This window comes from Sebastes fasciatus, chromosome 4 (genome assembly GCF_043250625.1).
Source record: "Sebastes fasciatus isolate fSebFas1 chromosome 4, fSebFas1.pri, whole genome shotgun sequence".
NCBI lineage: Eukaryota > Metazoa > Chordata > Actinopteri > Perciformes > Sebastidae > Sebastes > Sebastes fasciatus.
This window is the reverse complement of record NC_133798.1, coordinates 8,424,902-8,450,196: the sequence shown is the minus strand read 5'-3', so window position 1 is coordinate 8,450,196 and position 25,295 is coordinate 8,424,902. Positions and strand designations below refer to the sequence as shown.

Sequence of the window (25,295 nt, the reverse complement as noted above, 5' to 3'; positions counted from 1 at the left end):
TTCAATTGGTTGCGTGACATAAAGTCTTGAATGTAATTTCCTCAGTCTCAGTGAGGTTGCTGTGTCTGTCTGCAAGTGTCTTTTCCACTGTATGGAATCTTGAAAAATATTATTCCCATTGACTTCCAAAGCCCATTTGTTTGTTTTCTAACAAAGCATAGACGTGGATTGTGCCGTGGTTTTAGAAGCGGCTGGAGTTTGCCTTGGTGGAAAACCACTTAAGATTACAACTTGGGAAAATTATACGTTTCAAACAATCGCTTTCAAATGGCAAGACATCGCATGGAAAACAGTATAGCCAGTCTCTGCCTGCTTCCCACAGACAGAAATATGCATCACTGATACGCTGCTTTGTTCTGTCTCAATCACGACACAATCCAAGACTTATGCTCATGTTACAGAAACATATTGTACACATCAACGACGGAGCGATCCGGACAGCAAATCCCAAAGAAGTTATTAAAAGCTGTAATGATTATCTTGAGTGTCTTGGCTGATTCAGAGGAAAGGTCAATGACATGCGGGCCCTCCGTAAATCCCACTCGGCTATCAAAGTCACTGCTGCTGCAAATGGACCACTGCCAACAACTGGATCACAGGCAGGCAGTGGTGGAAGAAGTACTCGGATACTTTACTTAAGTAAAAGTAGAAATACAGTACTACAGTCTAAAAATACTGCATTACAAGTAAAAGTCTCAAATTCTAAATGTTATTTAAGTAAAAGTATTATCAGCAAAATGTACTTAAAGTATCAAAAGTAAAAGTACTCATTATGCAGAATGGCTCTTTTCACAGTGTTATATTTTTATAGAATATTATATTCTGGTTTTGTCACTAACACATACACCAAAGAGCATTTTAATGTTGTAGTTTCTAAATGTGGTGACAATTGTAGCTACTTTGTGTACTACTGGGTAGATTTGAAGTATAGAACTGCATCATATCATATAAGAATATAATGTGTTTAAAGTGTCAAATAAATATACTGGGAGTAAAAAGTATAATATTTCGCTCTGAAATGTAGTGGAGTAGAAGTGTGAAAATACTAATAATATGGAAATACTCAAGTAAAGTGCAAAATTGTATTTAAGCACAGTCCATCCACTTTGATCAGAAACAGGCTTTTATCTATATTCTCTACTGAGAACAAAGCTGGAAGGAGGAACCCTTCTACTACTATCAGCTCTCTGCACATTACAGAGTCAGTCTCTCCCTCTTGAGCATCCAGCAAGGCGGACACCTTCCTGTCTCTTCCTGTCACTGAACAGATAGGCCTATGTGGCTGGTGTTTGAGAGCAAACAGAGCCACATGGTACTTGTATTTCCTCACAAAGATGTAAACTTCAACAAGAAGAAGCCACGTGGAAGGATCAGCGCCACATTCTTTTTGTTCATACAACAGACCGTATATCACTTGACGAGGGATTTATTAAGTCTTCTGTGCAAAACATCTGTTCTGCCCACATATTTGTATAAGAGGGAGGAGGAAAAACTACAGGGATATTTAATGGAATTAAAACAGCAGTGGGTAGAATGGGAGCAAATATGATTCAAAAAAGTTATTTTTATAAAACGGTCACTATATCCTGACAGTAGTGCCTGAGACAGGTAATCTGAAAAAATCATGTTCCTCTGTGTCTTCCGGTGCTCCTAATGGCATCTGCAAGATTTCACAGACTGGAGGAGAACAACCAATCAGAGCCGAGCCGGAGCCTTGCCGTCTCTGAGCAGCTGTCAATCACTCGCAAACTCCGATCAAACGGTCAAACTAGGCAGCGCTGATCAAATATGAATCAATATTCTGTTACTGTAATGCCTATTTCTCACCTCAAATGTTTTCAGAAACATCTTGAAAGTTGTCACAATCAGTTGAGGAAATACCAAGCACCGCCCACCAGCACCGCCGGAGCAAACTTCTCATTTTACAGCTAAACAGTACACTACAGGATGTTTCTAAAAAACATTTGAGGTGAGAAATAGGCATTACAGTAACAGAATATTGATTCATATTTGATCAGCGCTGCCTAGTTTGACCATTTGATCAGAGTTCGCAAGTGATTGACAGCTGCCTCCGTTGAATGAACAGCCAATAGGAACGCTCTCTCTCTCTCTCTCTCTCTGAAATGACCTCTGATTGGTCAAAGTCTTCCGTCATGGGCTAGATGCTTCTAAAGCCTGAAAACAGAGCCATGAGGAGGTGCAGAAGTCTAGTTTTCTCTAAGAACACTTGAATTACAATATGCTGAAAGGTTGTGATGTAATTTTTACCCAATGATGCCAAAAACATTCTGCCTACTGAAACTTTCAGAGAATAGATATGTATTGAATTAGGCACAGTATAATGCCAGATACTACCAAGATTATTATGGATAGATCATATAGGAATGGTTCAGCAGTGAAATGTCATCTGCCCCAAATAAGTGCTGTGCTGCTCGTTCACAGGCAATGTCCGTCTTTGCTAGAAAATACTATGATCATTAGTGTAGCTCCAGACTTGCTTATTATGAGGGTTATGTAATGCGTTCTTTTAGGGTGGTAAAAAAAAAGAAATTCTCACTTCCTCCTGTAGCATCTGGTGAATTGGGCTCTGCATACCTGTGTAAGTGCATACTAGCTCTATAATTTCTTGCAACTCAAAACAAGTGTTTTCTCAACCTTATCATTAAAGAAATTAGTCACTGAGTTGAAAGATGAAAAAAATAAATCTGCCGTTAAGATTATGCGCATAATAAAAAATGCAGCTCCATTTTATGTAATTGAAAACATTAACATTGCATCACATCATATGAGGTTCAAACCTATGCTGATTAAAAACAGCAGCATTTTGACTGCGAGAGGACTTGCAGCCAGGAAAGCTTCCTGTCTCCGCTGCCACAAGGACGTTCCACATATGAAGTCTCCAATCAGAACAAGCTGTCCTAGTTGGATTTGCACGGATTTGCTAATTAAACAAACCACAGGGGGACGTGGGATGTCAACCGGGTCTGCTTGTGTGAAAATGAGAGAGAGGGAAAGGAAGATAGACTTGGAAGAGTATAGCAACAACAACAAAAAGGAGTGGGATCAGGAGTCAGGAGCAGGATGGGTCGCTGCCGGCTCACAATACATCTGAGGGAGTTCCGCCACATTATGAAGCACCTTGGTTCCCACCACGCCTGTTCACTAGAGGTTTGTCATCAGCCATTCAATGAGGATCATTGGATGCAGACAGAAGCATGCAGACAAAGGGTTGTCTACCTAAGGTGAGGCACACATTCCCAACATAACAAAGGAATTACACATGATGTCACACCAGAAATCTTAAAAGGCATTTGTCCATATCCCATTATCAAATGCAGATGACAATGGGCTGCATCAAATCTCCATTCATTCAAGCTGGTGAAAGGGGACAATAAAGGCAGAGTACTCACTGTGCAGAGGGAAGACAGGAACAAGGTATTCCTCTGGCCGGGATTCGTTCTCTTTCTGTTTTCCTCCCTCCCTTTCCCCGTCTCTTTTCTGCCGCCTTCTCCCCCCACTTTTCTCTTCTCACCACAGCAAGATGCTGCCTGGACCAGTGCTCGTTGTCATGGTAACCAAGACTGGGGGGGATTCTCACGTGACCGTGTCTCCCTGGGCGCTGATTGGTCTGACGCTTTAAAAGGAAGAAGGGAGGGAGGGATGAGGTGGGGGGTGGTGATGTCACACAACCACCGGTTCACAAATGGGAGGGATCCTCACTCAGGCTGCCTGCAAGCACACACAGACACAATGGGCGTCTTTTTAAGGTGGGGTTGAGCTGAAGTGGAGCTCAAGGATGATCCTACTTGACTTAAAGGTCTTCTGGCTCGCTGATCTATCTCTGATGTCGAGCTCAGCTTTGACTCAGCTGTCCCAACACAGTTTGCTCTTCAATATGCGCTCCAAACTGCCAGAGGGGCAAGAATGCAGAAATAACACAAGTGTTACAAGACATATGAGAGTACCCATATGTGGCAGCTTGACCTGCTGGCCCACCACACTTCAACCTCTCCTACAGGGAGCTATTTATAGCACTGCAGGAACCAGACAGATGCATATTCACACATTAACATTCTGCATGCAAAGGCGAACATTCAAAACGTACAATCCAGACGCAGACTGCTGTTTCTGCTCCCTCTGATAACAAGTAAACGATCTAAATGTATTAAGATATTACATAATTACTTGCACACTTATGTGTAGCTTCAACAGTGATACAAATACAAAAGCTAACACAGCACCGTGGTCCATGTGCAGAACAGCCCATGTGCCATAATTGCATAATGATAAGTGCCCCGCTGTCATACATTTTACAAGCGTTTCACAGACTTGAATTCTGAGGAAACACTTGGCACAAGAACTGCAGCAATGAAAGCAGGGAGAAAAAAAAGTTTCCCATGTTCATTGAGGCAATAAAAGATTTTAGAAAGAGAGTTGGGGTGTTATACTGTACATCCCATTTGAGGGAAAGTAGGTCTCTGTCAATTTCACGCTCACTCCCAGCGACGACATGAGTAATCATAGTCCAGGCTTGTCGTCCAGACTGTTGTGTAACGGTCTGGGGTCGGTCCAGCTCTGCCAGAGATGAGAAATGATCATGTTCTGGGAGAATCCGATGTTGGTTTTTCTGAGCTGATGTCATGTGTTGCCTTTGCGAGGTATTGAGCAGCGCAGAAATTTGTCTCACTAATCCTACTCAGGATTAGTGAGACAAACTACTTCTCAAAGTTTTTGGCCATCTGGGTTGGTTTTCTTTTTTCTTTCTTTTTGTCCATTTTTATTTAACAGTGCAAATGTAGAGAGGCACTTATTTGTGTGTAACCTTAATTTCCGGATGGACAAAAATAGATACTGACATTTGGACTCTTTGCTCACTTTGGGCAAAAATCCAGACACCTGCCAGCTTTGGGCTTGTCATTACAGTCAGTACACAGCAATTATACACACCACTAAAAGATGCAGGGTGTAGGACCTGGCGGTAAAGTGACGTTGCAGATTGCAACCATGTGCCAAGCATGTAGGAGAACTACGGAGACCTCAAAATCAAGAATGCATGGCCCTATCCAGTGTTTGGTTTGTCCATTCTGGACTACTTTAGAAACATGGCGGCCGGCTCAGTGAAGAGGACCCACTTCCTTTGTACATATAAACAGCTCATTCTAAGGTAACGAAAACGCATCGATTCTTATCTTCAGGTGATTATACACTAAAGAAAACATACTTATTAATATTATATTCCCCTAAATGTTACACACTGTTCCTTTAAGAAATATACACACCTTCCTCTGGCCTATGTCTAAAAAATGTCTTCAGTATTTTAACACATTTTTGAATGAAATAAAACAAAATATAACGCAGGATTAAAATGAAAACAACACCAAAAATTCTCCCTCTTCTCCATGCAAAATAAGTTTTTTTTAATTTTAAAAACCTACAAAGAACATCTAATGCATCTTTCCACCGTAGATCTAATACAAGTAATTGTTTTGCTGTCTTGAATATCCAGAAATCCATTTGCTCTCTTATCCCATCTACTGTAATAGAGAGGCTGTCTGAATCCATCAGAAATGCAGCTCAAACATTGCGCTCCAACGGAAGAGTTATGCTTTATGTTGCCATTTTTCTTCTAATGCTATAACTGGCCAGTGAGCTTCATGAATAAAACATGCACCACTGTCTCCAAAGCCATCTGTTCCTCTACACCCAGCAGACACTTATTCACTCTAATTAAAAAATATATATTTAATAAAATTCAATAATTCCAGTCTTTCTAAGGTCACAAGTTACTTTCTAAATGCTTCCCGTGTAAATCATCTTTTTTTAAATGATGTAAAATTACAGATTTCAAACAGAGTCAGAGAAGCATTATAAACATATTTTCCATGCAGTTAATACTACAGTAGGTCTTGGTGGAACAGAACAATGTCTACATGTTTGTGCCTGCATGTGTGCATGGTGGTCTGAGTTATGACAGACTGTAGTTTCAAGCAGGTTAAAGCAAGTTTCCTGACAGGACTGACACAACATGACAGTACATAGGCCACAGTTAATGAATCCCAGATATAGAGAATATTGTGCCAGTTATTATCCCATATCGAGGTTGTCACTGGCTTTCCCCCCTTAATCTCATTGAGTCTTATGTTTCTGCCCTCTCAGTGTGAGCATGAATAGGTGGAGGGGATGATGAGAGCAGTGATACTAATAGGTGGTATCATCATGTTCATGGTCTGCCATCAGGATCCTGTTACGGGCCAGTGAGCACCGCGCTGCAGAAGAGGAGGAGGAGCGAGAGAGAGCATGGTACCCCTAGAGCATCTGACACTTTCCACTTACAAATATTCCTCCTAAAAGATTATCTCACCAGATAGTGAGATAATATTTGAGTTAAGACTTTTTATGAATCAGCAATTTATCTGCTTCATATAGGCTATATTAAAACAAGGTTCTAGGATGAATAGCTTGCCCTCCCATTCTAAGATGAAAAATGTAGATTACATAGGGTGGGTGCAATGTATAAGCACAGGGATACATTTTTGTTTACTGTGGCATGTAGAACCTGAGAAAAATAATGACAACATTACCCAGAAACTTTCATTTCACTGACATAACAATGTGAACAAAAGTGAAATATGCTGTAGACTTATCAATAATCATTATTGCTTTCACAATAATCACAATTCAAATACAATTCCGTCATACATAAATAGAGCAGTACGACAACTTCCACTTAACAACACCCAACTGTCCAAACGCCAAACAAGATTAAGAGTACAGCATAGACTGTATATAAGAAGTGGACAAAATCACAGTGACATCACCCATCGGTTTGTGGACTGCCGTTTTTGAAGCCTCGAGGTCACCATCTTGGTTTTTTGCAACCAGAAGTGACACGAGAGAGCGGAGCTAAGTACAACCGAACGCTGAATAAAACATTTTTAGGCAATGAAAAAGCTTATAATTAACTTTCACGAACTGAAAACACACTGTGAAAGGGTTAAAGTTGTAAGACGAAAATGCAGACAACTCCCAGACCAGACAACGCCGTGGTAGGGACCTGTCAATCACAAGGTAGTCACGCCCTAAAGCATCCCCTGCTTTATGGTCTATTTGACTCTAAATGGGACCATAATTTACTAAAGGAATATCATGCCGTATTGAAGAAGACTTGAAACTAGAGATTGAGACCATAAACTCATGTGTACAATGTTTACTGAGGGAATAAATCAAGAGAGAAGTAGGCTCATTTTCTCATAGACTTCTATACAATCAGACTTCTTTTTGCAACCGGAGGAGTCGCCCCCTGCTGGCTACTAGAAAAAATGCAAGTTTAAGGCACTTTCGCATTTGCTGGTGCTTTGAGCTAAATGCTAACGTCGGAAACATGTTCACAATGATAAAGCTAACATGCTGATGTTTAGCAGGTACATAATGTTATCTCCACAATATTACAGCATGTTAGCATGCTAACGTGCTAATTAGCACTTAACACGAAGTACAGCTGAGGCTGATGGATATTTCACAGGATAAGAGAAAACTTTGACCCGCTGGTGGTGCTAGAGGAAAAGTCAGGGGATCACCAAAGTCATAAATGGGACTATAAATGTCTTTACAAAATTTGATTGCAATCCATCAATTGCAGTCTGGAGCAAAGTGGTTACCTTGCTGCTTAGTCATTAGTGTAAGAAACAGGCGTGCACACACACACACACACACACACACACACACACACACACACACACACACAGTAGCACTAACTGAACCCAACAAATGCTAACACATGTACAAATATGATATCTGAATTCCCAGTGAGCACACAGCAAAGGAGAATCGCTTAGGCAGGCAGAATGTGTACAGCTTTCATATAGACGGTAATTGTTTAAACCCGCAGATGAACACAATATGAACCCTCTCGGTCCAAACAAGTGACATCTAAAAAAGGACTTCCCAGAATCACATCAGTATTTTAGGTACACGTGGATCCAGCCAGAGCTGTAACTTGAACATTTAATTTCCTCCACAACGATGAGCACTAACCCTGTGCAAACACTACGTAAATCAGCTCCAGTAGGCTGCCCCTGAGCATGATGGGTAGAGGGAGAAGTGAGGAGAAAGAGAAGTGTAAGTGCGTGTGAGTGTGTGTGTGTGTGTGTGTGTGTGTGTGTGTGTGTGTGTGTGTGTGTGTGTGTGTGGTGGTAGGGGGGTCCAACAGAGGAACCAAAGCTACTGAGTAAAAACACAAGGCAGAGGAGAGACAGGGCAGACAAATGAGGTCAGATTTCAGGAGGTCTGGCTGGTGTTTGTGGTCAGTCTGAGCCAGTCTAAATTTAACCGTATGTGTTTAGGAGACCTCAAACCAGGGCCGTGTGAGGACTGAAACAGCAGTGGTCAGGGTGCGGCCACACTGGACACATTTCTCACACTGCTAGCTGTCTGCTGAGTCCGTGAACTGCTGGCACGGGAGGCTATAAATGCAACCTTCCCTAGAAGTTCAAAGGGTCAAAGGTCAAGGCTGTGACCCTTTGTCCCCGACCCCTGCCTGATCCCCAGCAACAGTGTGGCTGTGGCTGTAATGACTCTGGGTGTTTAAGGGTTAAAGGTAAACTGCTGTAGATGTCTGTATTGGATTGGCTCTGAGTGGTTCATGCTGAGCAGTGAAGGTGTCCAAATAAAATATTCCTTTTTTCCTTTCTTTTTCACAGTACACCATTTCTTATGAACAGTGAAGACACTAGTTATTACTTATTCTTAGAATACAATAGAAACAAATGAATATGTTAAAGGGTCAGTTCACCCACATTACAAAACAAATCTCACTTGGAAAAAAGCCATGCAGGTCAGCTTCTCAGATGTTTCAGGTCAGGTTATGGCGAGATACCACTAGGAGTAAATGAAATGTGTTTTTTGTTTAGCTGAACCGACCCATTAATATATTCTATTCAGTTTTGGTGTTTATACAGGATTCATTTTTGCTACAGGACTTTCCTAAAAGCTGTAGTTCTGCACCCTGCTATCACAGTCACCACAGTGTACTCATCATCAGGAGAATGGGTCTTTCCATAGTTCCGCTGGAAGACAAACAGGATGTACAGACAGTAATTCAATTAGCAGGTCACAGTGAACACAGTGAGAGCAGGACAGCCGTGAGTGGTCTTAGGTCGCAGGAACTAAGACAGTAGCCTATTAACACTCCATACGAACATTCAGCACAAGACTGCTAAACAGCAGTTTAATACCACTCAGTGTGTCTTATTATTGTATAATATTAATATTAATATTAATATTGTACTTTATGCTCCACTACACTTTGTCGTTATGAAAATATTAGCCAGGTTTCATTACCACAGCGTTCCAAGGACTCACCTTAGCTAACCAGATCACTGCTCTCACCCTTGGGCTGGCACAAACAAGGCTTTAAACATGATCAGTTACCATGGCAACCAGCTTTTCTTCCTGCCCTGCAAGGCCAATATGAGAATCCCGAGCCCTGTATAGCTAAGATTTTGCCAAGCATGTCACATTTTTAGGTGGGTGAACAACACAGCTTGGTGTGAAAATATACTGTTTGGGCTTCTATGTCTCTATATACATACAAATACAGACCATAAACACATTTTCTGGTCCTACAGGTCCTAACGCCCTGCACCCAACAGCCCATAATGTCTTCTCACACATGCACAGGAAAAAGCAGTTATAGTGAAGGTGTTAGCTCTGCTCATTTAGGTCCCTCATTAAATATTAAACCCATACTGTTCCATTCATTCTAATGGCTGGTAAAGTATGCTGAATTCCTATTTTCCTCTTACTGTTTCCCCCTTCTACGGACAGTAATCTTAATATAACTTAATCTTAATTTAATAGGATCAACCCTACTGAAGTTAATACTCTGGCAGAGTAAAAACATGCCACTCACAACAGAGCGTGGAAATGGGTAATTGCATCTAAATCCAAGGAATTAGATGGTTTAATAGGTTGAATTACATCGTACCACAAGGTTATACTCTACCCAGGCATGAATGTTTACTTGATGGTTCAGTTCATTTCCTATACAGCACAAAAAAAAAGTCTCATGATAGTTGCGAGAAAATCAAAATACTGTGCAACAGAGAACCAGCCTGCATGAAGCGTATGCTGCATGCTAACATTACAAAACTTCATCAGTTATGATAGTGCACTTGTTTTAGACACGTCACGGGTCCAGTTATGCAATAATAACACTCAAGCCCACATGCTTTCCTTAAGGGAAATATGTATCATATTATATTCATGAGTAAAACATTTTCTGCACTTCATTATTTGTCTGGCTCAAAATATAAACATACTGAAGGGATTTATTTCCAATATTCGGTGAAAGAAACTGAAGAGCAAGTTTGTGTCATGCTGATTGGAAATATAAAAACATCCTCACAGGCCGCCAGCCCAGAGAAAAAACAGCTGTCTAATGACACCCCTGTAAATCCAACGTATTAGGGCTGTGTATTGGCAAGAATCTCTTTTTTTTTTCTTTTTCTAGTGAGAAAGGAAAGGGGAGAGAGAGAGGATGACATGCAGCAAAGGGCCACAGGATGGATTCAAACCCCGGGCCACTGTGGTATAAGGACTTAGCCTTGGTACATGGGGATGTTTTTAAATCTAATTTTAGGAAAACTGTCATAGCATAAAGAACACACCACCATATGCATAAAATCTGATTAAAAAAAGTTTACATTTGTATGCAGAAACAGTGGGATCTGTATTTGCATTTATCACAGTCCCTGTAACATCCAATATCAGCACTACTTTGAGAGGGCACATACACTGAGAGGGCGCATCTCTCTGCCAATGAAATAAAGTATTGACTGAGCTGATCTTTGCTTTATAAACTATTAATTAAAAATCCATAGTGTTTTTGAGAATCAATACAGTATCACAAAATATAATATCGCGATACTCTATATTTCCTTACACCCCTACAATGTACAGCATATACACTATACTGTACATACGTATTTTCAAGGTATGTGGTACATGTGTAAATTATTTTATATTTGTGCATATGTTCCATTTGATATATTACTGTAATCACTGAGAATATACTCAGTGTGGGTCAATATAGCACCGACACATTACTGGGTTCCTTTTTACCCATGGGTACTGGTCAAAACAACCCATTGGTACTGGCTGATGTTAACCCAGTATTGCGTCTGTGCTATATCGACCCAAACTGGGTCGATTTTAACTCAGTGATTTTTACTTGTGTGATAATTTTCTTACCATTAAGTCAAGTATTCCTTCATTTTATTTTTTACATTGAGTCATATACTTTTGCTTTTTGGCCAATACTATTTATATAAATACAGTATCTTTCAATGTGAATCCTCCACATCACAAAGTTAAAGAGGACCTATTATGCTTTTGTGCTTTTCCCTTTTCGTTTAGTGTGTTATATAGTTTTTTGTGCACGTAAAAGGACTGTAAAGTTACTGCAAAGACCAAAGTCCACGCCAAAGGGAGTTACTCTCCCCCACAGAAACACTGCTCCTGAACTGCCTGAAATGCCTTGCTTGAAGTCCCGCCTTTTCTTCCGTAACGTGGTGATGTCACCAAGTAATACATTTGCGTAATACCTATTTAGCTGCTAGTTTGGCACGCCCTCAAACACAGCTAGTTACAGTGTAGCTGGAGCGGAGTCTGAAGAGTTTGGTTAGGTTGACCAATAGCAACAGTGGGCCAGCTGACCAATCGGAGCAGGTCAAACAGAGCGTTTCAGACAGAGGGTGAAAAGAGGTGCTGCAGCACAGCCGGTATGAGTAAAATAACGTGTTTTTCTAACATTAAAGCATGAAAACATGTTCTAGTAGAAACCCAAAATACAAGTATGTCCCTGAAAATAAGCATAATAGGTCCTCTTTAAGTGCCATCAGTGTTACCTGCAAAGCATGGCAAAGACGGTGTAGTTAAGCAGTCCCCTTATCATAACAAATACTGACTCCAAACAGAGTGGGCTTATGACCAGACCAGAATTTTAATTGTCTGCTCTGGTGCCCTCTGTCTTTCTCTCTCTCTCTCTCCTTTGCCCCCTTTTCTATGCACCCCATCCCTCCCCTCTCTTCTCACAGCAACTAGGAAGCTGCTGTATACTTACTAGCCTGAGCAGACTACTAACTGTAATCAGTCAGTCAGTAAACACAGTCCCGAGCAAAGCTTTCTCATTACAGCCAGAGACAATGCAGAGCTCCGCCGCGGTCTACACGATGACCTCAGAGCTCAGTACAAATCGCTACACATATACAGCACAGGCACTGAGAGGTCTGCAGGAGGATTGTGTCCATCTGTAATCAAAAACTCGAGCTTACCACATAAGACAACATAAGCTGGGCTGAAGTTTTCTCATTCTGCATTATAGGAGCTGAAATGTGCTTGACCCCCAACATGACCTTGACTTTTAATGTGAAAACAGATCCAGCCTGTGCTGTTTATCTAAGTTTTTTTTTTTATTTTCAGCTCCCACTTTGCATTTTAATTGCAACTCATACGGACAGATGTTGACTCAGTAATTCCAGGCTGAGGTCAGTGGAGTCTTGAACTTGATACAAAGTGGCCGTGATTGGTCACGTTCTGCAGCTTTCACAATGAGTCTGTGCACAAACACAGCCCAAGGGCAGAAACCAAATCTGTCTTTACACTGAGAGCGTAGACAAACACATGAGGACATATGCATTCATGCACAACCAATACCTCAGCACATGCTGTACACACACGGACACATTCCCACACTTGGTGTCCACTATTATCAATGATCGCTGTTGTTGCAGGACGCCGACTATCACAACGGTAGCAGCTCTTGTCTTGTAGCTTTCGAGAGACAGAAACAGTATTTAACTTCTTTAGCTCAGTTCTTTTTTGAGTCTTCAATAGCTGTGGTCACAAGCTCATCAGCTGTATAATGTTCAGAGCCTAGAGAACAACACTGGGATTGTGCCAGTATTAGCTCCTATAATGATGATTTTGTTTCTCAGCTCCCTCTGTGCTGCATGTCTACAGATCGGCCTCCTACTGTTCAGCCCTCAGGCTCTGAGGCAGTTTCTAACAGGAGTTAATAACACAACAGGACATGTCTGCAAGACAGAGTTGGCCAGAGGGTTCAAAGTTATTTAAAAGTGAAAGCACACGTGGAGTCAAAAACTGGCTACTTCTTTTCGCCTTGGGTGGATTCTAGCTGTTACACTGAATACCCTGTGGAAACCACTATTCCGATACTCTCTACTCTATACTACATTTTATAACACTGTCTATATTAGTATTGCACATTTAAGTGTTTTTACTGATACACCATACACCTGCCCAGAGGTGGAATGTAACTAAGTACTTTTACTCAAGTACTGCACTTAAATGTGAAGTAGTTGTACTTTACTTGAGTATTTCCACTTTATGCAACTTTATACTTCCACTGCATGACCTCTCAGAGGCAAATATTGTACTTTATGCTCCACCACATTTATCTGACAGCTTTAGTTACTTTTCAGATCACAATTTTTCATCCCCTTCCTGTCCAGTGAAAACCATGTATCTCCAAATGTGTTGATGTTGAATGTTTGTGATAAACTGAAGGATGAAGTGTTCCTTTAAGGGGTTGAGGAAATTGTCCTTCCTCTTAAATGTTGGGTTGTCAATGCTGAGGAACTAGCAAGAGTACACAAGATTTAAAAATATGATTCAACAAACAGAGCCCAATGTTGTCAACTCTTTTCCATTGAAAGCAGCTGTGTAGCACTAGCTCCAAAAGTCCCCATATCTAGCGAGAGCATTTGATTTATTGACTGCTGTTGGGATGTAATGAGAATTTCAACAAATATAACAAGAAATGTATTTGAATAGCACTACCAACCACAGCTTTAAGCTAAATAAACTATTTAAAAAGCCTCTTGGATCAGCTGGAAAATGCATGAGCTCATGAAAAGTTGACTTTTTAGAGATACACAGTTCTCACAGGACAGCGATGCTACGGACATATGATGATCTTATAGAATATGACACACTGCTTTAGATTAAACTACCCAACAGTATATAAAGTAGTTAAAATTAGCACAATGCGAAACATCTAAAGCCGTAAAATGAACACAAACACATAAAGGCAGCAGCAATATTAATCCAGAAACATCATATATAACAGTAAAACACTGACGTGGACCATTTTTTTGCACAATGAGTATTTTAATTTTTGATACTTTTTTCAGATAATAGTTACATACTTTTACTTTTGAATACAGGACTTTCACTTGGAATGGAGTATTTACACAGTAGCCTACTTTTACTCAGTAAAGGATCGCAGTGCTTCTTCCATCACTGCAGTCAACACAGTAAGAACATGCAGTTGAGGTGCAGATGTCATGTTCCCGGCTCTAATATTGACAGGTTTAGATTAATGGAGCAGCTAAGTGGGAAGTGACAGCATGGATGGAGCTGTCAATGACTCTCTTCCGAACAGGCTTTCTAACACAATCCATTCCTGGTGTCTTATAGCAACAAATTGATCTTGCTCAATTCACCCTGGGGCAGATTCTTTTTGATGGTTCATAATTGCGCCCACATTCAACTTGTATTTGATCATACAGTGCTGGTACTGTGTGTGGCTCTACTTTCTCTCTTTATTAAACAAAAAAAACATAATTCGCATTCAGTATAACAATAACAAAAGAGCCAGAGGTATATCACACTAAACAAAAATATCAAAACCTACATATAGGCCTATTTGGTGTCTTAATAGCCTTTTCCTTAGTCAAATTAGAAAGTGGTTTCACATATTGCTCAACATCCTTCAAGAAAACCACAAAATAATGTATTTATTGTTAAATTTATATTGATGAATAAAAGTTTAAAAGAAAACATATCAAATTTATTATAAGAAAATATATATATATATTTTTTTTGAAGGAACCAAACACCACATTTCCCATAATAATGTCTTTAAAGATATGATCAGTGACAAATCTGCAAAAGTCTTTATAGCTTTTTTAATTTCTGCATGTAGTGACAGGGTTATATTCATGAATAATTTTGAAGGACACTTCCTTAACCTCATTCACTATTAGGTATTTATGAGGAAGAATCCAGACCTTCTTCTAATAGCCTATATATCATTTAGAAATCTGCAGGTGTCGCTGTAAAGCATTTTAATTAGAATTGATTAAATAATAGATTTCTTTCCAAAGAAGAGAGAAAAATATATAAATGATACTAAGATTTGGTAATGGTTTATTTCAGCCAATTACTCTTTTTAATATTTTGATCTCCCTCTTGCCGCTCAAAAATAGAGGAGGAGCAGCTTCCTCTGCCTCTATGCACCAGCCTCCACTGTAGTGCTGTAATGTACCAGTTTGTGGCGTATAGTAGTGTATTGTAAACTAAATTGCAATTGATATTACAATGACGTTTTAGACAGTAAAACAATAAAAGGAAGAGAAGACAGACATCAGTTGCAAACCACATTACCTTGTACTCTTTTTCTCACTGCTCAGCCCTCCAAATTCTCACACTCCATCTTATCAAACCAGATCTCTGCCCTCTGTGTCGATGGAAAAGAGCAAGCACACACTATCGTCCGCAGCTGTTCAAATATTGTGACATGTGATCTCTGGGGCTGGCACAAAGAGCGCTTGTAATGGACGACCGGGACACAAAGAGTGGGAGAACTGGGAGCTCATCTCTGAGCGGCCTGTCCCCACTTCTCCACCAAAACACACAGCATTGTATTTATTCTGCTACACTTCATGCACTCTGAGAAACAGCCACACATGCAGAAACTCCACACACACACTGAGCTTCTGCTACAGTCGCCACTTTACCGCCCACAATCAGGCAAAGCAAACATGGCAATCAGGAAATCTGAGGAGAAGCATTATCTACATAAACCATGTGTTGAATAAACATGACATTGAGGGGTGCTTTTTAAACAGAAATCGTATCAAAGGAAGACAGAGTAATTGAATTCCTTATCTTGTGAAAGAACAAAACTGCTTTTGTTCTGCAGTTTGCTCTGCTTTGTCACTCCTCGACGAGACGTTCAGAGACATTCGTTCATCCCACTGCCAACACTTGTGTTTTGTAGAACCGTAGATGGAGATCAAACGAACAAAGCCTCGGTCTCTAAACTCTCCTGACACATCAGATTCAAAAATCAGACATTAAGTCCTTTATCTCAACACCTACAACTGATACAACTACTGAGATTGTCAGGGATTACCTTATCTAAATGATTCAACTAACTACAGAGCAAGATTGGGTGGTTAACGTGATCAGCAATTGTTGGTGAGCTCTGTTTAGCAGGTTTACCATGTTAGCATGCTAACATTTGCTAATAAACACTAAACATGAAGTACACTTGAGGCTGATGGAGGGGAATGTCATAAATTTGCAGAGTGTTTTAGTCATAAAACAAATATAGTTTTTGACTTGATGATGGCACTACATGAAAAGCTGAGGGATCATCAACGTTAGTAGAATTCACCCTGAGGGGAACGTGAATACCAGTGGCAAATTTCGCTCCAATCAATCCGATAGTTGTCGAGACATTTCACTCACAAACCGCATATGTCGACCTCATGGTGGAGTTACGCATTACGCAATTCACACCAGAGCAGCGGTGAAGTGCGGCCTACGGCGAGCTGCCATGCAACGTCTATTAAAAGCTGCGATGGCCGCAACCAAGCTCAGCGAGCTGATTCTGCTGTAAAGTGCGGCCAAACTAAAAGTTGGGAAAAGTGGAACTTTTAGCGGTAGTACCCGCAGCCAATCAGTAAACAGACCCTGTGACTCCTGTGACATGGTTATGTTTAGAAGGTAACCCGCAAATTGCGAAAACTTGCAAAACTCTCTCGAGACTTGCTGCCCGATGACCTATCCTAACTTTAACCATTCCAGGTCAATGCCTAACCTGAACCATCTCGCGAGAGTTTGCAATTTGCGTGTTACCCTCTAGTCATGACCCTGTGACATGTTGACTTATGTTACAAAGAATTTCTTCCTGCCTGAAACACGCCTCCCGGATGCAGAAAAATTTAATTAGTGTAGCAAGCCACACTTCGCTGCTGCATGTTGTGAATTCGGCATTAGACGTCAAGTAAGGACATCACCAAAGTCATTAAGATTCATCCATAGCGACCGTGCATGCCTGTACGAAATGGCCGACAGACCATCAGGGCCATCCTTGAGCCAAAAACACCACGATCATGACCATTTATCACCAAACACGCCACTACAAACAAAGCAAGAAGAGGAATCTTTAGATTAACACTGTAAATGTATCAGGTAAGAGTCTGACATATGAAAAGCCTGGGTGTTAAATTAAAGTGCTTCCTAGTTTACACAAGTTCATTCAGTCAACAAAGAGGAATGCTCTCAATTCATATTAGGTCATGGAGAACAATATGTGTGAAATTTCTATTGAGAGCTTGAGGCCTTTGACAGGCCTAAATGCATTTATTTCTCTATTATAAGCGCTGAAAAAGAAAAACATGTTGCCATTTACACGTCTACATTTCGTTGAAATCCTTGTGGCAGGATTACAACATCAATAGCTTTGTTGGGAGTTAAGAGATCCTATATAAACTTGAAACAATTCTTTATGCAGCCGGTGGTATGCACGCACGATGCGAACACCATATCACAGCCAAATCTATCTCTTTGTGAAATGAAAAACAGATCGGAGGAGAATGCAGCTTTTCAATTACAGTAAATGAGAAGAGAGAGAATCACGTCAGTGTCCAGCTATTCTGATAATCCCAGAGTTGAGGCATGACCTCACTGAAGAGGCCTTGTATGGGGCATGTCACGTCCGCTTTTCTTCTCGGCCTGATGAGGCTCTGCAGACTTGGCTCCTCATGAGGCACGAAGGTATGAAACAACACTTTGATCTGAGGGGCCTCTGGCACATTTGGGTTGCTGCTGCAGTGTGCCTGGATACATTAATACTGAACATGGCTCAGCGAGGTTATAAAACAAGCATGTTTCTAGTGAGGGAATGAAACCACGTAGAGATAACATACATCCATGGAAGAATTAGTTTGTTCTTTTCACTCTCAAAAACACGAGACGATCACACTCATCTTCACATGAAAGAGGATAGTACAGAAGGTGAACTATAAAACTATAAATATTTTGCATTAATCAACTTTCAGAAAGAAGTTCAGAAGTACATCCCCCTGTCAAACTGCATTTCTGTAACTATGGGTACGAAAGCAGTATTCAGACAAATAACACAAAAATAAAAGAAGTTTCATCCAAAAATGTGCTATTCTGAAATAAAGGCATCGTGTGTAGGATTTGGCGGCATCTAGTGGTGTGGTTGCAGATTGCAACCAACTTAGTACCCCTCGTCTTACTCATCCCTTTCCAAAACTGCAGTAACGCCATTCGCCTCGCTCAGAGGCCATCCCTACTATAATAAGTTCTGCTGCTCCTTAAGTTGTTAACGCCTAAAAAACACCTAAAAATATTATTTTTTCCTTTATTGCATATCCATTGTAATCTCCATGGTAAGAGTTTAGTTTACTTACAGTGGATTCATATTCCTTAGCTTCTTACCTTTCAAAGGAGACCAGATATATGCATATAAGCCTTATGGTAAAGGAGCTATTCCTGATTAATTTTTGGGTAGTTATTTTAGGCAATCACAACTTTAGGAGCAGTCAGGCGACGGCTGGCGGTATCACGGTTTTGCACTCTGTTGGCTGTTAGCGCAGTTTCACAAGCATGTTGGAGAAATACGGTGGCCTTCAGGCAATGTAAAAACTCGAAAGGCTCTCTCTGGAGCAAGTGTTTGGTTTGTCCGTTCTGGGCTACTGTAGAAACATTTTGGAGCAATATGGTGGACTCTGTGAAGAGGACCCGCTCCCTATGTAGATATGAAGGGCTCATTCTAAGGTAATGAAAACACAACGATTCTTTGTTTCAAGTGATTATACACTAATGGAAGCATAATTATGAATATTATATTCCATTTCTGCCACACACCGTTACTTTAAGGAGTCTTTCATTTGAAATAAATGATGCCTTCTCATCTGAAATGATCGCTGGCATGGTCGTAAAGCAAACGATGATTAGTTACGGTTGTGAGTCATCTTGAAATATGGTCTTTGGAGGTTCTCATTTCAGCTTTTGAAATAATGACTGATCACTTTTTGGTATTAGATCCTGTTATTTTAGCACATATTTTTAGTAGGAGGACAGCATATTGGCATGAAAGCCTAGCCTGGGCTGTTTGATTTCTGTTTGACTAAGGGCTGAGCTTCTGTAAGCCCCTGAAGATACGTTTGTGTGTGTGTGTGTGTGTGAATCACATTTGGTTTGCAGCTCTCGTTCTGACATCAGCTCTGATCTGTGACCTCATGTCTTTGTTTTCTCTCCCTCACCCCCCCTTGCCCCAATGAACCACGGAGCTTATCATTAAGAGAGCAGAGGAAAGGTTGCTATCATCACCTCTTAAAAACAAATTACACCTGAGTGAGAAAAGGGAGTCATTCCAACAGTCACTGTGCGTGTCAGTCTGCGGAGAAACCAAGGTTACATAACGGTAACAGTCTTTTCCTTCTAGTTATTATGCTTCACCTATCAAACGGCGGCTGCACTGGCATGCAGCTACAACATAATTACGGTGCACATGTCCCATATACAAGCTGGATGTCACCCAAAAGAACAACGTCTCAGCCGAAGCAGGCATGCCATAATTTTGTCATCTAGTTGAGGGTGTGGAGCAGCGAGTTGGGTAACTCCAAAAATCCTGTAGTCAGCCTTACTGTGGTGTGAGCGAACGGGTTGCCCTGGTAACCTTGCACTCTCCGACAGTGGCGCTGTCAGCAGCTCGTCTCTGTGTGGCTGTTTTTACAAGAGCTGCGGTAGAATTGTTCTCACTTTAATGTGTGATAGCATGTCTGCTCTTCTTCTTCTCTAACCAGATTAAAGTGTAGCCTAAGACAGACAGGTTTCAGTAGTGTCACACCCTGTTATAACTTAAGGGCAAATATGGGACAAGCAGAAGCAGGTTGAAATGCAGACAGCTAAGTGCTGTAGTCTGAAATGAACCCATTGTCCCCTTGCTGAGGAAAAATCCACTGAAGCCAAGAATAAAACAGAGCCCAACCACACCCTGACTATCCAACCACACTCAATAGGACTTTACACAGAATACATCTGGGGAAAAGAAGATTCCCACAATCCATGTGGCAGGTTGGCCGGAGCTCAACCGGTTCAAGGAAGCACAAGAAGTACAGAAATGTGGATTATGAAAATGGGATGAACATTATTCTCCGCACAACCCCTGCCGTTCCCCCGCCGAGGGCTGCTCACGCTCAGCTCTCCGCCTGACTGTCCCTCGGGTGTGTTGAACCTGCATGAGTGCCCAGCTGGAATCCCCACCCTGTCACACAGGCTTTCTTTAATCCAGTATTCAACTGGGACTCTTCATCACTACAGTCATTTTCACGACAGCACTGTTCCCTCCCTGCCAAGCTTATGCATGAGTTCACCAGTCAGTCAGTTGTGTCATTTTGGGTGGTTACTAGGTTACATGAGTGTTTGTTTAGTACTGTTGTGATGAAGAGGCCCAGTCCAAAATGAGAAAAATGGGTCGTGTCTAGAAGGGAGACCGCAAACCGCAAAATCTGATCTGAGATCTGCAAAAACTTGCAAAAACTCTCGCGAGACTCTCTAACCTTAACTATTCAAGGTCAATGCCTAACCTCAACCATTTGAGATGAACGCCTAACCTGAACAATCTCACGAGAGTTTCCTCAGTTTGCTGGCTCCCTTCTACCCATTACCAGAAAAGTGAACTTCTAGCCAGAGAAGGACACAAAAGACAGCCAACAGTGGAAAAAAGAATGAATTTGTTTGGATAAAAAGTCACTACAGGGATAAATATTTGAAGGCAATAAATAAAAGGATAAAAATGACTTCATTTTTGACATTTTTTTTGTTGCTTTTCAAAAGTCATTTTAAAAACACTCTGGTCTTTGCATGTAAGGACAGCCAACCAATACAAATTTGATAAAATCTATGGTTTCTAATTTCTTTGTGTATAAGATGAAGGTACTTGGGTGTTGATGACAAACATGCTATAGAGTGTTTGCAGGGATGACGTATTTTTGTAGACCAACCAGGAAGTTAGCATCGCCCTGATTCCCTCGACAAAAAGCCAATGAGATTTTTTCCATTAGGTTTTGGTTAAAATCTCTTCAACTTGTGTTAACCACAGACCTCATTTCAGGCATCTAACTAAAAAAACATTAAAAAAAAAACATTGACTTCCAGACGAGGAAACTGGAAGTACTAAGATGCTGACTCATTTCCGGGTTTTAGGACTCATTCCTGCAGCACTCTATATGACTTTTACATAATGTAATGGATGAATGTAATGGTGCTTTTAAGTTGGGTAATTTTTTTGTGTACTTGTTTGTCACTCCTAAACATTATAATGCAAAAACAACAAAAATACAATATAATGGTTCGCTATTTTTGAAAAGGGAACAAGCCAACTTCCATCTCTGTTTTCAATTGGCTGGCAATTATGTTCTCATGATTTCAAACACATGTATGTAATGTGTACGCAAAAATCGCTCTCAAAAATACAACCTCGCAGGCTGCAATTGAAGGCAGCTTCGGGGACATTTATCTCCAACATTCACCAATCATCAAATGTGAATGTATCAATATATAGTATTATTGGTATGATTGTGTCGAAACTACTGATATCAGCTCAGTAGTGATCATTCTCTTTATTACGAGTGTTACTACTGAAAGTCTGTTTCATAACTTGGTGACTCTGGTTGTTGTGTAACTGACACACCGCCTGTCCGAAAGTTGATCCCGGTGGGATTGGGAAGAAGGAGCAGGCGGACAGCTGCAGTGAACACTTAAGTCGAGTTGGGACTCGCGCCCCTCTCTGTTGTGTGGACATGAATCAAATGTCCAAATGTGTGTTGCATCTATTTATGAACTTCTGACCCCGTGTCTGACCTCATGCCGACACTCCCTGGTCTGTGTATGTGTTGAGGTGTGTAATGCGCTCCTTCTCGCTCTTCTTAAAGTTCAGCGCTGCCATATCCTGTTTTCTGCCTCTCTGCCCCGTAAGCCTCTGATCTTTACTCCCTGCTGACCTACTTGAGACACAAGCACAATCACACACTTATGCAATTTCACCTGTACATAAAGTATGCAACACACAGACAGTCATACACACAGTCTTACATATTTTGGAAACAAATAGATTAAAGTATTTGAAGCTGCAATGTTTTTTTTGTATTTTCTTTTGGCCTCTTAGGGATAGTGGAGCAAACTGTAAACACAACACTGACATAATGTCGTCTAACAAAGTCGGTATGGCTAACGTGCTAGCAAACAGGTTCCTATTTTCACATCCGGCAGACATGTAGCAACTAGTATTCATTTGGAGTTGTGTTTCTGAGCGAATCCAGTGCAAAATGAATTCTCCTTTTAGCTCTGTTTTTGGTCTCCTCCATCTCCTGAGAAAAAATATCCAGCTCTTTAGCTGCTAAATGCTCCACTATGTTCACCAGCTAGTCGCTAACTGTTGTTGGTGCTAGGCAAGTAGCATCAGAATTATTTTTACCGAAAAAAGCTGCCTTCTGCAAACAAAACTGTTAAAGGGAAAGTGTGTAGGATGCGGTGGCATCTAGTGGTGTGGTGGGTTATGGTTAAGGGTCACAGCCACAACTGATTGAGGTTAGGGTAAGGTCTGGTTGAGGGTAAGTATCGCAGAAGACAACTGATTGGCGTTGGGGCTATGGTTGGGCTGATACAGACTTTGAAATAATACTGGCTCCGGTCCTACAACTGCCAGATTTGGGAGTGTGGCTGATTTTGGTAGAGAATCCAACCTCAGGTATAGAAACAGCACTCGGGCTGGGTTTGGACTACAGGTGACCCTTGACTTGTCATACGTAGAGGTCTTGCCAAAGTCTGGCAGCCAGGTGTGGAGGATTTAGGCTGCTGTTTTATGCAGCAGTTTTGGATAACTGGGCCATTTTTACCAGCAGTCTCTTGTCAGATTTGGGCTAACTACTGTATAACTAAGGGCTGCTTGGTCTCATTTTACATTGCGTGACCTAGTTTAGGTTATAGAGTTGGCATGGAGGTCAGATGAAATGATCTATTACTTTGTCAATGTTTTCATTACTTAATGAATATGCAGATAAACGTGCCCAAAGCTGCCACACTCTTAAAGCCGTCCTGCCCTCTGACCTCTGTCTTGCCAAAGGTCACCCACATCTGAAACAGGTTAGTGTGATCACGTGTAAACAAACGGGCAACAGACAACACATCTGACAAGAAGGAGATCTATTGGAACTGCATCTCTCCAACAGATTGTGATCTAAACTACAACAGATGTGTCTTTGTCTATTAGAAACACTGCAGCCTGTGAGAGAAAAACTCTAACCGGCTTAGTATGTTTTGTTTTTTGTCGTTCTTGACTTTGTTTGCTGACATGCACAATCATTCTCACACGAGGCATTGTATTGTCATGGTTAATGGTTTTTGCCTGTGTCTGTCATTGTTTTGAATAAAACAATTTTTTTTTCATATCAACAATGCTTCTGTGGATGTTGCATGTGTATTTTAACAGAAATCTGATACAGAAGTCAGCAGGCTATCACATATGGCACCCATATGTTTCCTGTGTAGTCCAATGAGCATATAAACTCATAATTAAACATCAACCCACCATTTTATTTTAATGGCAAGCTGTTATTTTTGAGATAGGGGAAATTGTTTGTGTTTCTTAAAATTAAAAGCTAAATTCTCAAAATGTCTCCAGTAGTTATTTATCGTTCTTTTTGTCCCCCCCCTTCATTAGACTACGTAACTCAGTTGTATAAAGGTTTGGTTCTCTTTCATCTTGTCCGTGTCAATTCCCCAAAGACTAACAACACTCATCCATGTTTAAGGATGAAATTGGAGCACCTAACTCAAGTCCTGTAGAGTCAGATAAACATCTGACGAGAGTCATGACTGACTTAGTGGGGGAGGGTATGAAAACAACAATGACTGACTGTCCCCGTAGTGATGAGCTCATGGGCATTTCAGATACAGTGAAGAAATCTGTACATCTGTTTACTACAAACAAAGAAAAAAAAAATCAGTGTATTAAAGGGCCGGTGTGTAACATTTCGGGGATCAGTTAGCAGAAATGTAATGTAATATTAAAGGTCTTATTGATGTTTTCATTAGTGTATAATCACCTGAAACAAAGAAGCGTTGTGTTTTCATTAGCTTAGAATGAGCCCTTCATATCTACATAGGGAGCGGGTCCTCTTCATGGAGTCCGCCATGTGGCTCCACCATGTTTCTACGGTAGCCCTGAACGGACAAACCAAACACTCACATTTTTACGTTACCTGAAGGCCAGCGTAGTTCTCCGACGCGCTGACACGTGAAACTATCTAACTCTAAACTCTAACTCTAACTCACTATCTAACTATCTATCTGCGGCTTACTAAACCATGGTAAGCCGCATAGTGCAAAACCGCGGTACCGCCAGCCGCCGTCTGACTTACGTTGCTCCTAAAGTAGTGTTATTATGGTATGGATGGCCTCTGAGCGAGGCGAACGGCGTCACCGCGGTTTTGCACTCGGCAGCTCACGTTACTGCAGTAACTAAATCAATGTTTTGAATTTTGTATGTATACATTTATTTATGTATTGGGGCTTCACTGTGTTTGAATTCACATTTTTGTGAATTCTTTTCAGAAAAATGATTGTTTGTTGAAAGTTGGTCTAAACTGACAGCTCTGGAAAGAGACCTCACACTTCAACACAGCTCAATACAAACTCTACTGTAGCCTCTGGAAAATATCTCCGTGTGTCACGCTGTCTAGATTTGGCCAGTTGTTCAGAGAGAAAAGAAAAAATACACAACGGCACACCAAATGAAATACAAGAGACATAAACCTGCTGTAGCTGTCATAGAAGGCGGGGTGGGTGTCAAGCAAGGTGATGCATTGTGGGAGAAACATGTGAGTACGTACTTAAAAAATGCACTTAAAATCCAACTGCTTAAATAAGATCAGTGAGCAACAGCATCTGTAACGTAAGGGAGGAGTGAGCTGAGGGGTAATCAGCTGGTTGCAATCTGCAACCACACCACTAGATGCTGCCAAATCCTACACACTGCACCTTTAAGCTAAGCTGTGTATTTTCCATTTGATTTGCTGGGGATCATTTCATTCTACTATTTTATATTCATTGATGTAAATATAATACATACAACCTGAAGCCTGAAGAGGTCTCTGTATGGAGGGTTACCA

General features: G+C 40.9%; 1 protein-coding gene across 9 annotated transcripts in view; it reads right to left on the bottom strand.

Annotated features, from left to right (window-relative positions):
- The window catches only part of mical3a (microtubule associated monooxygenase, calponin and LIM domain containing 3a), a 108,863-nt gene that overhangs the window by 78,646 nt on the left and 4,922 nt on the right, over positions 1-25,295 (bottom strand). For all 9 annotated transcript variants that reach the window (XM_074631773.1, XM_074631774.1, XM_074631776.1 and 6 more), the window contains exon 2: positions 3,411-3,729. The gene's annotated coding sequence lies outside the window, so the exon portion shown is untranslated. The remainder of the gene's footprint in view (positions 1-3,410; positions 3,730-25,295) is intronic.